The sequence below is a fragment of the Vicia villosa genome, unplaced genomic scaffold (genome assembly GCF_029867415.1).
Source record: "Vicia villosa cultivar HV-30 ecotype Madison, WI unplaced genomic scaffold, Vvil1.0 ctg.000752F_1_1, whole genome shotgun sequence".
In the NCBI taxonomy this organism is placed as follows: Eukaryota; Viridiplantae; Streptophyta; class Magnoliopsida; order Fabales; family Fabaceae; genus Vicia; species Vicia villosa.
Genome location: NW_026705337.1, coordinates 238,006 through 254,066, shown reverse-complemented (window position 1 = coordinate 254,066; position 16,061 = coordinate 238,006).

The window sequence follows — 16,061 nt, the reverse complement described above, 5'->3', positions numbered from 1 at the left end:
AGTTTATTCCGTGGCACATGCCGTTGTCTCAAGTTCTACAATAATTTCTGAATCGGAGCGTGATAATTCTATTGCCTCCATATTCAGTTTCTACCAATTCTTCTCCTGGGTACAAATATAATGCAAGATGTGTTAGCCATGGTACCGAGAATTGTGAACCATTGGAGCATAGGACTCAAGACTTAATCAACGACAAGATCGTTGACTTCAACTCACCTGAGAATCCTCATATGGCTAATGCTAGAAAGGCCCTATTGAACACAACCAATTCGTGGGGGCAGTTCTGATCTCTACACCAGTTCTACAATAATGACGGAAGTCAGGCGTATCTAAACATCAATTCACCAAAATCAATATGTCGTCGACTCAAGCATTACAACATCCGTTGAAGATTATATTGATTACTCTAAGGGATTCTCCTAAGAATTCTAACACCTCCACTACTGGCTACAAACTCAATGTGAGGTGCGCATACCACTCCAACGGTCATGGACATTACACAAACAATTGCTGGACATTGAAGAATAAGATTCGAGATCTGAACGATGACGGGGAAATCAAATTCAACCCTCCTAAAAACTCCTGTGATAACCACCTCTCCTATGACTAGTCATGACAAGAGTGATTGACGTCTAGACGGACGAACTTTTGGATCATTAGATCTACTTTCATGCGCAATTCCTATTCTGTTTGTTTAAACATTCGACTTATGATAGACATTATATGTTTTAATAATCATCATCAGTGCATTGCATATGTTTGTCTTGAATAATTTATTTCGCTATCACTCATTTTAAATTGCGTCTTTACTTTGCATATGTTTTATGATACTTAACTCCTGCTAAAGCTGTATACCTTTTGAGGGAGGATGACGAAAACGATACCGCAGCCTCATACAGTATGCTTTTGAACGGACTATGCTGACGATGTACAGGCATTATTTCAATTCCTAAACAGTGGAGATATAAGGATGTTAATCCCTCGTCAACCCCTTTGTGCCTAAGAAGAAGAAGTTTCTTTCTTGTACTAATTAAAACCCTTGATCATAACCTGGGGCAGGGTAGCTCTCAGTTAATTTGGCTGTGCATTCTATTTTAAGAGAATAATTCAGTACGCCTTTCAACAAAGGTTTCAATCACAAGCGCTCATCCGCACTCATCAAAGAAGTGTTGGAGATGTCAATCAAAAGCCAATGATGGTTCATCAATCATTAAGCAAGGCAGTCAATATCTTTCAAAAAAAAAGTGAAAAAACAGATATACAAAGAAAAGCCTGCTAAGTCAAAAATCAAAAAGATGACTTAAGCAAAAATCAAGGCATCCCGCTGACTGTAATCTCAAAATAGACAGTTCAGGCAAAAGTTAGGGATATCAAAAAGATGAAAAAAGAGAAGTCAATAAATTCCTGAACAACACAATGTTGCGACTACCAAAAGGAAGAAGTGACTGCCACCTAAAAAGTTCTCTTTGCTTGTGAACCATCATCATTATCAAAGGTGCAAATCCAAAAGTCTCTTGGAACCTGAATGCATAAGTTGAATTAACTGAGCTTAGGACAGAAGATCATCACGAAGAGGGGTGGGTACAATCAAATTTTGAGCCATTATCCTTTGTTTCTTAAACCGCGAACCAAGCCACGCTACAACCCTTGAAAGTCCTAACTGAAGCATGGTTAGTTCAAAAGCATACTGTCACCAAAAAGGTATCCTGACTCCTTAAGGTTTATCATAAATGCCGAGTTGATGTTTCGTTTTTTCAAATATCATGTTTTTATAAACATCACGCTCTTATATCTCATGTTTTAATGTTTTTCAAAAAAACACAAGACGGACGTATGAATTGCATCTCATGAATTCATAATTAAACATATTTTGCTACATAATTTCAGATGTTAGCATCAGAAAGAATTTGCACAGGGTACGACTAGTGACTAAAAGTCATCCCGACAGACGGAACTATTTCAGCAGCAACATCCCTTATAACTGACTCAGTTGACTAGAAGCCGATGAATACAAGGGGCATGACATGCTTTGTCCAAGCAATCTGGGGCAATTAAGTCAAGATTCTAAGAATCTCTCAAAATGCCAAACAGTCAAAGGCATATATCCCAAGTGGATTTCAAACTATTCCCCGATCAATCCGGGGCAACCAAGTCAAGATTCCGAGAATCTCTCAAAGATGCCAAAAACAATCTGGGGCATGCATCCAAGTAAATCTAAATCTATTTCCAATCAATATGGGGCATTGTCCTGGGCCTATGATTATGAGGGGCATGACACCCATAGTGCACATCTCATAAAGTCCTCGCGAGGCGAATCTTTCCAAAGTCCCTACTAGCAGCGGCAAATCTTGTTAGAACAAGATTTGTTCTGATCAATTATCTTAGTTTTGATGATAACAATAATATGAATTTTGCTTAAGATAATATGGTACTCTAATCCAATGCAATTTCCTTTTCAGGAAATATATAAAGAGTATGCATAATTCAGCGCTCAGAAGCTTTGTCTCAAAGGGTTCAGCATGCAACATCAGAACATGGTCTGGCAAGACATCAGAAGATGGTCGAAGCAGAATCAGAACATGGGTCTATGGAAGCATCAGAAGAACAAGAGAACAGAAGCACTGAATTTCTGATGGTATCACGCTCAGAAGCACTTCAAGGTCAGAAGATCAGAAGATGCTATGCACCAAGCTGTTTGACTCTGATGATATTCAAACGTTGTATTCACAAACATCAGATCAGAAGGAAGTACAAGTGGCAAGCTACGCTGACTGACAAAAGGAACGTTAAAAGCTATTAAAGGCTACGTCAGTAGACACAGCGTGAACAAGGCTCGAGGTAGTTGACAAAAGCGTATAACATTAAATGCGATGCTGTACGGAACACGCAAAGCATTAAATGCACTCAACGGTCATCTTCTCCAACGCCTATAAATATGAAGTTCTGATGAGAAGCAAGGTTAACGATCCTGAACAAAACAACTCAAATAAACTTGCTGAAACGCTGTTCAAATCAAAGCTCAGAATCTTCATCTTCATCAAAGCTCACTACATTGCTGTTGTAATATATTAGTGAGATTAAGCTTAAACGTTAAGAGAAATATCACAGTTTGTGATTATAGCTTTTTAAGAAGCAATTGTAATACTCTTAGAATTGATTACATTAAGTTGTAAGGAACTAGAGTGATCGTGTGGATCAGAATACTCTAGGAAGTCTTAGAGGTTATCTAAGCAGGTTGTAACTAGAGTGATCGTGTGGATCAGTATACTCTAGAAAAGTCTTAGAGGGTATCTAAGCAGTTGTTCCTGGAGTGATCAGTGTGTGATCAGAAGACTCTGGAAGACTTAGTTGCTGACTAAGTGGAAAACCATTGTAATCCGTGCGATTAGTGGATTAAATCCTCAGTTGAGGTAAATCATCTCTGCGGGGGTGGACTGGAGTAGTTTAGTTAACAACGAACCAGGATAAAAATAACTGTGCAATTTATTTTTATCTGTCAAGTTTTTAAAGCTACACTTATTCAAACCCCCCCTTTCTAAGTGTTTTTCTATCCTTCAATTGGTATCAGAGCCTGGTTCTAAGGTGCAAGCACTTAACCGTGTTTAGAAAAGATTCAGGAAGAGAAAAACGCTTCAGTAAAAGATGGTTGATGAAAGTGAAAAGTCTACACCTGCATCTACATCTGGCTCTGCTGAGCAATACAACGGTAACAATGGGTATACTAGACCGCCGGTATTTGATGGTGAAAACTTTGAATACTGGAAAGATAAACTGGAAAGCTACTTTCTTGGTCTAGATGGTGATCTATGGGATCTTCTGATGGATGGTTACAAACATCCAGTGAATGCCAGAGGCGTAAAGCTGACAAGGCAAGAAATGAATGATGATCAGAAAAAGCTTTTCAGGAATCATCATAAATGCAGAACTGTTTTGCTGAATGCTATCTCTCATGCTGAGTATGAGAAGATATCTAACAGGGAAACGGCCTATGACATATATGAGTCCTTGAAAATGACTCATGAAGGAAATGCTCAAGTCAAGGAGACTAAAGCTCTAGCTTTAATCCAGAAGTATGAAGCCTTCAAGATGGAGGATGATGAAGACATTGAAAAGATGTTTTCAAGATTTCAAACTCTTACTGCTGGATTGAGAGTTCTTGACAAGGGATACACCAAGGCTGATCATGTAAAGAAGATCATCAGAAGCTTACCCAGAAGATGGGGTCCTATGGTGACTTCATTCAAGATTGCAAAGAATCTGAATGAAGTTTCTCTGGAAGAGCTTATCAGTGCCTTCAGAAGTCATGAAATAGAGCTGGACGCAAATGAGCCTCAAAAGAAAGGTAAGTCTATTGCATTAAAATCCAATATCAAGAAATGCACTAACGCTTTTCAGGCTAGAGAAGAAGATCCTGAAGAATCAGAATCTGAAGAAGAAGATGAACTGTCCTTGATCTCCAGAAGGCTAAATCAACTCTGGAAGACCAAGCAAAGGAAGTTCAGAGGCTTCAGAAGTTCAAAGAAATTTGAACGTGGAGAATCTTCTGATGACAGAAGATTTGACAAGAAGAAGGTCATGTGCTATGAATGCAATGAGCCTGGACACTTCAAGAATGAATGTCCAAAACTTCAGAAAGAAAATCCCAAGAAGAAGTTTCATAAGAAGAAAGGTCTTATGGCAACCTGGGATGAGTCAGAAGATGATTCAGACTCTGAAGATGAGCAGGCTAACTGTGCGCTGATGGCGACAGAAGATGACGAATCAGAATCTACATCAGAATCAGATTCTAAAGAGGTATTTTCTGAACTTACTAGAGATGAGTTAGTTTCCGGTCTAACTGAACTTCTGGAACTCAAGTCTCAGATCAGTCTCAAATACAAAAAGCTGAAAAAGCTATTTGAATTTGAAACAAAGAAGCTTGAGTTGGAGAATTCTGAATTAAAAGAAAAACTTTTAAAATTATCCAATAATGTTGGATCTCCTTCTGATTCAGAAAAATCCACTCCTAGTCTAAACCATATTCTGAAAGAATATGATTTAAGTTTCAGGAAGTTCTTATCTAGAAGTATTGGCAGAAGTCAGCTAGCTTCTATGATATATGCTGTGTCTGGAAACAAAAGAGTTGGCATTGGTTTTGAGGGTGAAACCCCATACAAACTTGAACCTGTTGATGAAATGAAATTCACATACAAGCCATTGTATGATCAGTTCAAGTATGGCCACTCCCATGATATTAGGCACACTTCACATGCTCAAAGCTTTCACATAACACACACCAAAAAGCATGTGACACAACCTAGGAAATATCATGGAACTCACATTAAGAATTATCATGTTGTTCCTCCTATTGCTTACAATGTTAAATCCAAGTTCAATCAGAACTTGAGAAAATCTAACAAGAAAGGACCCAAAAAGATGTGGGTACCTAAGGATAAGATTATTCCTATTGCAGATATCCTTGACTGCAAAAAGGACAAAGCACAACATGTCATGGTACCTGGACTCTGGATGCTCACGACACATGACAGGAAGAAGGTCTATGTTCCAAGACCTGGTGCTTAAATCTGGAGGAGAAGTCAAGTTTGGAGGAGATCAGAAGGGCAAGATAATTGGCTCTGGAACTATAAAGTCTGGTAACTCTCCTTCCATTTCTAATGTACTTCTTGTAGAAGGATTAACACATAACCTCTTATCTATCAGTCAATTGAGTGACAATGGTTATGATATAATCTTTAATCAAGAGTCTTGCAAGGCTGTAAATCAGAAGGATGGCTCAATCCTATTTACAGGCAAGAGGAAGAACAACATTTATAAGACAGATCTGCAAGATCTTATGAGTCAGAAGGTGACTTGTCTTATGTCTGTTTCTGAAGAGCAGTGGGTCTGGCACAGAAGATTAGGTCATGCTAGTTTGAGAAAGATTTCTCAGATTAGCAAACTGAATCTTGTTAGAGGACTCCCTAATCTGAAATTCAAATCAGATGCTCTTTGTGAAGCATGTCAGAAGGGCAAGTTCTCCAAACCTGCATTCAAGTCCAAGAATGTTGTTTCTACCTCAAGGCCATTAGAACTCTTGCACATTGATCTGTTTGGCCCAGTCAAAACAGCATCTGTCAGAGGGAAGAAATATGGATTAGTCATCGTAGATGATTATAGCCGCTGGACATGGGTAAAATTCTTGAAACACAAGGATGAGACTCATTCAGTGTTCTTTGATTTCTGCATTCAGATTCAATCTGAAAAAGAGTGTAAAATCATAAAGGTCAGAAGTGATCATGGTGGCGAATTTGAGAACAGATCCTTTGAAGAATTCTTCAAAGAAAATGGTATTGCCCATGATTTCTCTTGTCCTAGAACTCCACAGCAAAATGGGGTTGTAGAACGAAAGAATAGGACTCTGCAAGAAATGGCCAGAACCATGATCAATGAAACCAATATGGCTAAGCATTTCTGGGCAGAAGCAATAAACACTGCATGCTATATTCAGAATAGAATCTCTATCAGACCTATTCTAAATAAGACTCCTTATGAATTGTGGAAGAATAGAAAGCCCAACATTTCATATTTCCATCCTTTTGGATGTGTATGCTTTATTCTGAACACTAAAGATCATCTTGGTAAGTTTGATTCCAAAGCACAAAAATGTTTCCTTCTTTGATATTCTGAACGCTCAAAAGGCTACAGAGTATACAATACTGAAACATTGATTGTAGAAGAATCAATCAATATCAGGTTTGATGATAAGCTTGGTTCTGAAAAACCAAAGCAGTTTGATAATTTTGCAGATTGTGATATTGATATATCAGAAGTTGTTGAGCCAAGAAGCAACGCATCAGAAGCAGAGCTTCTCAGAAGCAAAGAATCTGAAGATCAAGTATCAGCTTCTCTGGAGAATCTAAGCATATCTGAAGAACCATCTGTCAGAAGATCATCCAGACTCATCTCTGGTCATTCAGAAGATGTCATTCTTGGAAAGAAGGATGATCCAATCAGAACAAGAGCATTCCTTAAGAACAATGCAGACTGTCAATTAGGTCTTGTATCTTTGATCGAGCCAACTTCTGTTGATCATGCTCTAGAAGATCCAGACTGGATAATTGCTATGCAAGAAGAACTGAATCAGTTTACAAGGAATGATGTTTGGGATCTTGTTCCTAGACAAGATGGATTCAATATAATCGGTACAAAATGGGTCTTCAGAAACAAGCTCGGTGAGAAAGGTGAAGTAGTAAGGAACAAAGCCAGACTGGTGGCTCAGGGTTATAGTCAGCAAGAAGGGATTGACTATACAGAAACCTTTGCACCAGTGGCCAGGTTAGAATCTATTCGTCTATTAATTTCATTTGCCACTCAACATAACATCACTCTCTATCAAATGGATGTTAAGAGTGCCTTCTTAAATGGTTATATAGATGAAGAAGTTTATGTCCATCAACCTCCTGGTTTTGAAGACTCTATGTCTCCTAATCATGTTTTTAAATTAAAGAAATCGTTATATGGATTGAAACAAGCTCCCAGAGCTTGGTATGAACGCTTAAGTTCTTTCCTTCTGGATAATGGTTTCACTAGAGGAAAAGTGGACACTACTCTCTTTTGTAAAACCTTTAAAAAGGATATTTTAATTTGTCAAATATATGTAGATGATATTATTTTTGGAACATCTAATGCTACACTTGGAAAGGAGTTTGCTGAGTCTATGCAGGCTGAGTTTGAAATGAGCATGATGGGAGAACTCAAGTATTTCCTTGGAATACAAATAAATCAAACATCAGAAGGAACGTATGTTCACCAAACCAAGTATGTGAAGGAACTTCTGAAGAAGTTTAATCTTCTAGACTGCAAAGAAGCCAAAACTCCTATGCATCCAACATGCATCCTAGGTAAGGATGAGGTAAGTAAGAAGGTAGATCAGAAGTTATACAGAGGTATGATTGGATCTCTTCTATATCTGACTGCTTCTAGACCTGACATTCTGTTCAGTGTCTGTTTGTGTGCTAGATTCCAATCAGATCCTAGAGAATCTCATTTAACTGCTGTTAAGAGAATTCTAAGGTATCTGAAAGGTACTACTAATGTTGGCTTAGTTTACAGAAAATCTAAAGAATACAACTTAGTAGGATTCTGCGATGCTGACTATGCTGGAGACAGAATTGAAAGAAAGAGTACTTCAGGAAGTTGCCAATTTCTTGGAAGTCATTTGATCTCCTGGTATAGCAAGAAGCAAGCAACTATTGCTCTATCAACGACAGAAGCAGAATATGTCGCTGCTGCTGGTTGCAGTACACAGATGCTCTGGATGAAGAGTCAGCTAGAAGATTATCAGATATTTGAGAGTAACATTCCTATATTCTGTGATAATACTTCTGCTATATGTTTATCTAATAATCCTATTCTTCATTCAAAAGCTAAACATATTGAGATTAAACATCATTTCATAAGGGACTATGTTCAGAAGGGTGTTATATCTTTAAACTTTGTGGATACAGACCATCAATGAGCTGATATCTTTACAAAACCCCTGGCTGAAGATAGGTTTAAGTTCATTTTGAAGAACATCAGTATGGATTTATGCCCAGAATGAGAAGATGAGAAGTTCTTATATATGAGTATCTTCTGAAATGAAAATGGACAATTTTTTATATCAGAAGTTCTGATTGAAATCTTTTAGAAATTATGATTCGGTTATTACTAACGTTTCATTGTCTAAGTTGATTCAGAACCTCTTTTAAAGCAAAACAGCTATAACGTTTTATCTCGGGATGGTAAACCTGTCGTTACTATTCATGGATAAGCGCGCGTGCAGTTGAAGGGACGCCGACCATAGGTAACTGTGCTAGTCACCTCATTTGTCTTTATTATCTCTCCTCATGTCACGTAACATTAAATGCTATTCATCATTCGTTTCGTTTTATTTTCTTTTAAATATTCTTCAAACGCTTCTCCTTCCCTCTTATATTTCTTGCTATCTCTCCTCTGTCTTTGTTTTCCTTCTTTATCCTTTTGCATTCATATCAAACCCTAGCTGTTCATTATCTGCAAATCCATCATGAACTCTTCATCAAGCCCAGGAAACCATGGAAATGATCAAAACAAAAAGAGAAAAGCTGTTGAAACATCTCCTTCCAAACCCAAAAAGATAAAGATCACCTATGACCCTCTCAAGGTGAATCCATTCGAAGCAATGTTATCTGGAAACTATTCTAGACGTGTGTTTCAACCCCCTGGTGAAAGCCCTCCATCATCTCCATCTTCTTCCTCATCTTGTTTCCTTCAAGACTCAACTTCCTCCTCATCTAACCTCTCCTCTCCCTAAACCCATTCCAAAGAAATCTCTTCTTCTTCACCTGCTGAGAATGTTGTCTCTGATAAAGATTGTGGAAGATCTGCATCAGAACCAAGTCTCCCTGACCCCTCGCCTGGAAGCCCAAGAAGCAGTCAATGATGCGCTTCACTCCTTCATGGCATGCTGGCACAGATTTTGTCTTAGCTAGGGTCTTAGGCTTTGGTCTTAGTAGTTTTCCTTTCTTTATTGCATCTGCTTGTTAAACATCATCTCATGTAATATCGCTTGATTATCAATGAAAAGTTTCTTTGTTTTTACACTCCAGTGATTTTATTTGTCGTTTTATTCATCTGAATTTTTTGAAATATTCTTTTTGATGTTATGACAAAAAGGGGGAGAAGATAAATGATAAATGATTTGATTAATCTATCAGTTGTTGGGTAAAGCTCCCACACATTTACTAACAAGAACTGCAAGTTCTATATGGTTTAAGTGTTTTGCAGGTATAAAGAAGTGAAGAGAATCTTCAAAGCAAACACAAGAAGCTAAACCATGGAAACTGAAGCAAGCTGAGTGCTGTCAAGCTTCAGGAATCAGAAGCACTGATAATAGAATTTGATCCATAGTTGTCTATTTGATCTGACAAAATTCTATTTGCTCTGATACATTATTTTAGCCTATATGGCTCTGATACATATCATGTGTTCTAATATACATTTTATGTTCTGACTCGTTCATGCTGACTTTTGTCGTTTAGTTTTTGTTCTGTAACATTTCAGGTTGTAGAGATGCTCAGATGATGCTCTGGTACATTCAACAATGTTCTGATACAAATCTAGCATGAAGTGATGTTGGTAGAAATTCAAGCTCTGAAGCTATCCGAGGGAAGCAGAAATCAGAAGCTGTGAATGTTCTAAAGATCCAGAAAACTCAAGTTCTGAAGCTGTCCTAAATGGAAGCAGAAATCAGAAGATCAAAGAAATTCAAGTTCTGAAGCTGTCCTAGATGGTAGCAGGAATCAGAAGCTGTGAGTGTTCTAGGGATCTAAAGAAATTCTAGTTCTGAAGCTGTCCAATGGAAGCAGAAGTCAGAAGCTAGGAATTCTCTAAAGACAGAAGCTTATATGATCGTCTCTACCGAAATAATCAGGGAAGTCTTTTATTAAAGTTCTTCGAGTATTTATTTCAGGGGGAGATTGTTAATCTCAGGGGGAGACATATTCATATGCTTATGCTATAGCTGTGTAATTTGTCTTTTGCCGTCTGTTCTTTCTGATCGCAAATTCATATCATTTATATATGTTTTTGTCATCATCAAAAAGGGGGAGATTGTTAGAACAAGATTTGTTCTGATCAATTATCTTAGTTTTGATGATAACAATAATATGAATTTTGCTTAAGATAATATGGTACTCTAATCCAATGCAATTTCCTTTTCAGGAAATATATAAAGAGTATGCATAATTCAGCGCTCAGAAGCTTTGTCTCAAAGGGTTCAGCATGCAACATCAGAACATGGTCTGGCAAGACATCAGAAGATGGTCGAAGCAGAATCAGAACATGGGTCTATGGAAGCATCAGAAGAACAAGAGAACAAAAGCACTGAAGTTCTGATGGTATCACGCTCAGAAGCACTTCAAGGTCAGAAGATCAGAAGATGCTATGCACCAAGCTGTTTGACTCTGATGATATTCAAACGTTGTATTCACAAACATCATATCAGAAGGAAGTACAAGTGGCAAGCTACGCTGACTGACAAAAGGAACGTTAAAAGCTATTAAAGGCTACGTCAGTAGACACAGCGTGAACAAGGCTCGAGGTAGTTGACAAAAGCGTATAACATTAAATGCGATGCTGTACGGAACACGCAAAGCATTAAATGCACTCAACGGTCATCTTCTCCAACGCCTATAAATATGAAGTTCTGATGAGAAGCAAGGTTAACGATCCTGAACAAAACAACTCAAATAAACTTGCTGAAACGCTGTTCAAATCAAAGCTCAGAATCTTCATCTTCATCAAAGCTCACTACATTGCTGTTGTAATATATTAGTGAGATTAAGCTTAAACGTTAAGAGAAATATCACAGTTTGTGATTATAGCTTTTTAAGAAGCAATTGTAATACTCTTAGAATTGATTACATTAAGTTGTAAGGAACTAGAGTGATCGTGTGGATCAGAATACTCTAGGAAGTCTTAGAGGTTATCTAAGCAGGTTGTAACTAGAGTGATCGTGTGGATCAGTATACTCTAGAAAAGTCTTAGAGGGTATCTAAGCAGTTGTTCCTGGAGTGATCAGTGTGTGATCAGAAGACTCTGGAAGACTTAGTTGCTGACTAAGTGGAAAACCATTGTAATCCGTGCGGTTAGTGGATTAAATCCTCAGTTGAGGTAAATCATCTCTGCGGGGGTGGACTGGAGTAGTTTAGTTAACAACGAACCAGGATAAAAATAACTGTGCAATTTATTTTTATCTGTCAAGTTTTTAAAGCTACACTTATTCAAACCCCCCCTTTCTAAGTGTTTTTCTATCCTTCAATTGGTATCAGAGCCTGGTTCTAAGGTGCAAGCACTTAACCGTGTTTAGAAAAGATTCAGGAAGAGAAAAACGCTTCAGTAAAAGATGGTTGATGAAAGTGAAAAGTCTACACCTGCATCTACATCTGGCTCTGCTGAGCAATACAACGGTAACAATGGGTATACTAGACCGCCGGTATTTGATGGTGAAAACTTTGAATACTGGAAAGATAAACTGGAAAGCTACTTTCTTGGTCTAGATGGTGATCTATGGGATCTTCTGATGGATGGTTACAAACATCCAGTGAATGCCAGAGGCGTAAAGCTGACAAGGCAAGAAATGAATGATGATCAGAAAAAGCTTTTCAGGAATCATCATAAATGCAGAACTGTTTTGCTGAATGCTATCTCTCATGCTGAGTATGAGAAGATATCTAACAGGGAAACGGCCTATGACATATATGAGTCCTTGAAAATGACTCATGAAGGAAATGCTCTAGTCAAGGAGACTAAAGCTCTAGCTTTAATCCAGAAGTATGAAGCCTTCAAGATGGAGGATGATGAAGACATTGAAAAGATGTTTTCAAGATTTCAAACTCTTACTGCTGGATTGAGAGTTCTTGACAAGGGATACACCAAGGCTGATCATGTAAAGAAGATCATCAGAAGCTTACCCAGAAGATGGGGTCCTATGGTGACTTCATTCAAGATTGCAAAGAATCTGAATGAAGTTTCTCTGGAAGAGCTTATCAGTGCCTTCAGAAGTCATGAAATAGAGCTGGACGCAAATGAGCCTCAAAAGAAAGGTAAGTCTATTGCATTAAAATCCAATATCAAGAAATGCACTAACGCTTTTCAGGCTAGAGAAGAAGATCCTGAAGAATCAGAATCTGAAGAAGAAGATGAACTGTCCTTGATCTCCAGAAGGCTAAATCAACTCTGGAAGACCAAGCAAAGGAAGTTCAGAGGCTTCAGAAGTTCAAAGAAATTTGAACGTGGAGAATCTTCTGATGACAGAAGATTTGACAAGAAGAAGGTCATGTGCTATGAATGCAATGAGCCTGGACACTTCAAGAATGAATGTCCAAAACTTCAGAAAGAAAATCCCAAGAAGAAGTTTCATAAGAAGAAAGGTCTTATGGCAACCTGGGATGAGTCAGAAGATGATTCAGACTCTGAAGATGAGCAGGCTAACTGTGCGCTGATGGCGACAGAAGATGACGAATCAGAATCTACATCAGAATCAGATTCTAAAGAGGTATTTTCTGAACTTACTAGAGATGAGTTAGTTTCCGGTCTAACTGAACTTCTGGAACTCAAGTCTCAGATCAGTCTCAAATACAAAAAGCTGAAAAAGCTATTTGAATTTGAAACAAAGAAGCTTGAGTTGGAGAATTCTGAATTAAAAGAAAAACTTTTAAAATTATCCAATAATGTTGGATCTCCTTCTGATTCAGAAAAATCCACTCCTAGTCTAAACCATATTCTGAAAGAATATGATTTAAGTTTCAGGAAGTTCTTATCTAGAAGTATTGGCAGAAGTCAGCTAGCTTCTATGATATATGCTATGTCTGGAAACAAAAGAGTTGGCATTGGTTTTGAGGGTGAAACCCCATACAAACTTGAACCTGTTGATGAAATGAAATTCACATACAAGCCATTGTATGATCAGTTCAAGTATGGCCACTCCCATGATATTAGGCACACTTCACATGCTCAAAGCTTTCACATAACACACACCAAAAAGCATGTGACACAACCTAGGAAATATCATGGAACTCACATTAAGAATTATCATGCTGTTCCTCCTATTGCTTACAATGTTAAACCCAAGTTCAATCAGAACTTGAGAAAATCTAACAAGAAAGGACCCAAAAAGATGTGGGTACCTAAGGATAAGATTATTCCTATTGCAGATATCCTTGACTGCAAAAAGGACAAAGCACAACATGTCATGGTACCTGGACTCTGGATGCTCACGACACATGACAGGAAGAAGGTCTATGTTCCAAGACCTGGTGCTTAAATCTGGAGGAGAAGTCAAGTTTGGAGGAGATCAGAAGGGCAAGATAATTGGCTCTGGAACTATAAAGTCTGGTAACTCTCCTTCCATTTCTAATGTACTTCTTGTAGAAGGATTAACACATAACCTCTTATCTATCAGTCAATTGAGTGACAATGGTTATGATATAATCTTTAATCAAGAGTCTTGCAAGGCTGTAAATCAGAAGGATGGCTCAATCCTATTTACAGGCAAGAGGAAGAACAACATTTATAAGACAGATCTGCAAGATCTTATGAGTCAGAAGGTGACTTGTCTTATGTCTGTTTCTGAAGAGCAGTGGGTCTGGCACAGAAGATTAGGTCATGCTAGTTTGAGAAAGATTTCTCAGATTAACAAACTGAATCTTGTCAGAGGACTCCCTAATCTGAAATTCAAATCAGATGCTCTTTGTGAAGCATGTCAGAAGGGCAAGTTCTCCAAACCTGCATTCAAGTCCAAGAATGTTGTTTCTACCTCAAGGCCATTAGAACTCTTGCACATTGATCTGTTTGGCCCAGTCAAAACAGCATCTGTCAGAGGGAAGAAATATGGATTAGTCATCGTAGATGATTATAGCCGCTGGACATGGGTAAAATTCTTGAAACACAAGGATGAGACTCATTCAGTGTTCTTTGATTTCTGCATTCAGATTCAATCTGAAAAAGAGTGTAAAATCATAAAGGTCAGAAGTGATCATGGTGGCGAATTTGAGAACAGATCCTTTGAAGAATTCTTCAAAGAAAATGGTATTGCCCATGATTTCTCTTGTCCTAGAACTCCACAGCAAAATGGGGTTGTAGAACGAAAGAATAGGACTCTGCAAGAAATGGCCAGAACCATGATCAATGAAACCAATATGGCTAAGCATTTCTGGGCAGAAGCAATAAACACTGCATGCTATATTCAGAATAGAATCTCTATCAGACCTATTCTAAATAAGACTCCTTATGAATTGTGGAAGAATAGAAAGCCCAACATTTCATATTTCCATCCTTTTGGATGTGTATGCTTTATTCTGAACACTAAAGATCATCTTGGTAAGTTTGATTCCAAAGCACAAAAATGTTTCCTTCTTGGATATTCTGAACGCTCAAAAGGCTACAGAGTATACAATACTGAAACATTGATTGTAGAAGAATCAATCAATATCAGGTTTGATGATAAGCTTGGTTCTGAAAAACCAAAGCAGTTTGATAATTTTGCAGATTGTGATATTGATATATCAGAAGTTGTTGAGCCAAGAAGCAACGCATCAGAAGCAGAGCTTCTCAGAAGCAAAGAATCTGAAGATCAAGTATCAGCTTCTCTGGAGAATCTAAGCATATCTGAAGAACCATCTGTCAGAAGATCATCCAGACTCATCTCTGGTCATTCAGAAGATGTCATTCTTGGAAAGAAGGATGATCCAATCAGAACAAGAGCATTCCTTAAGAACAATGCAGACTGTCAATTAGGTCTTGTATCTTTGATCGAGCCAACTTCTGTTGATCATGCTCTAGAAGATCCAGACTGGATAATTGCTATGCAAGAAGAACTGAATCAGTTTACAAGGAATGATGTTTGGGATCTTGTTCCTAGACCAGATGGATTCAATATAATCGGTACAAAATGGGTCTTCAGAAACAAGCTCAGTGAGAAAGGTGAAGTAGTAAGGAACAAAGCCAGACTGGTGGCTCAGGGTTATAGTCAGCAAGAAGGGATTGACTATACAGAAACCTTTGCACCAGTGGCCAGGTTAGAATCTATTCGTCTATTAATTTCATTTGCCACTCAACATAACATCACTCTCTATCAAATGGATGTTAAGAGTGCCTTCTTAAATGGTTATATAGATGAAGAAGTTTATGTCCATCAACCTCCTGGTTTTGAAGACTCTATGTCTCCTAATCATGTTTTTAAATTAAAGAAATCGTTATATGGATTGAAACAAGCTCCCAGAGCTTGGTATGAACGCTTAAGTTCTTTCCTTCTGGATAATGGTTTCACTAGAGGAAAAGTGGACACTACTCTCTTTTGTAAAACCTTTAAAAAGGATATTTTAATTTGTCAAATATATGTAGATGATATTATTTTTGGAACATCTAATGCTACACTTGGAAAGGAGTTTGCTGAGTCTATGCAGGCTGAGTTTGAAATGAGCATGATGGGAGAACTCAAGTATTTCCTTGGAATACAAATAAATCAAACATCAGAAGGAACGTATGTTCACCAAACCAAG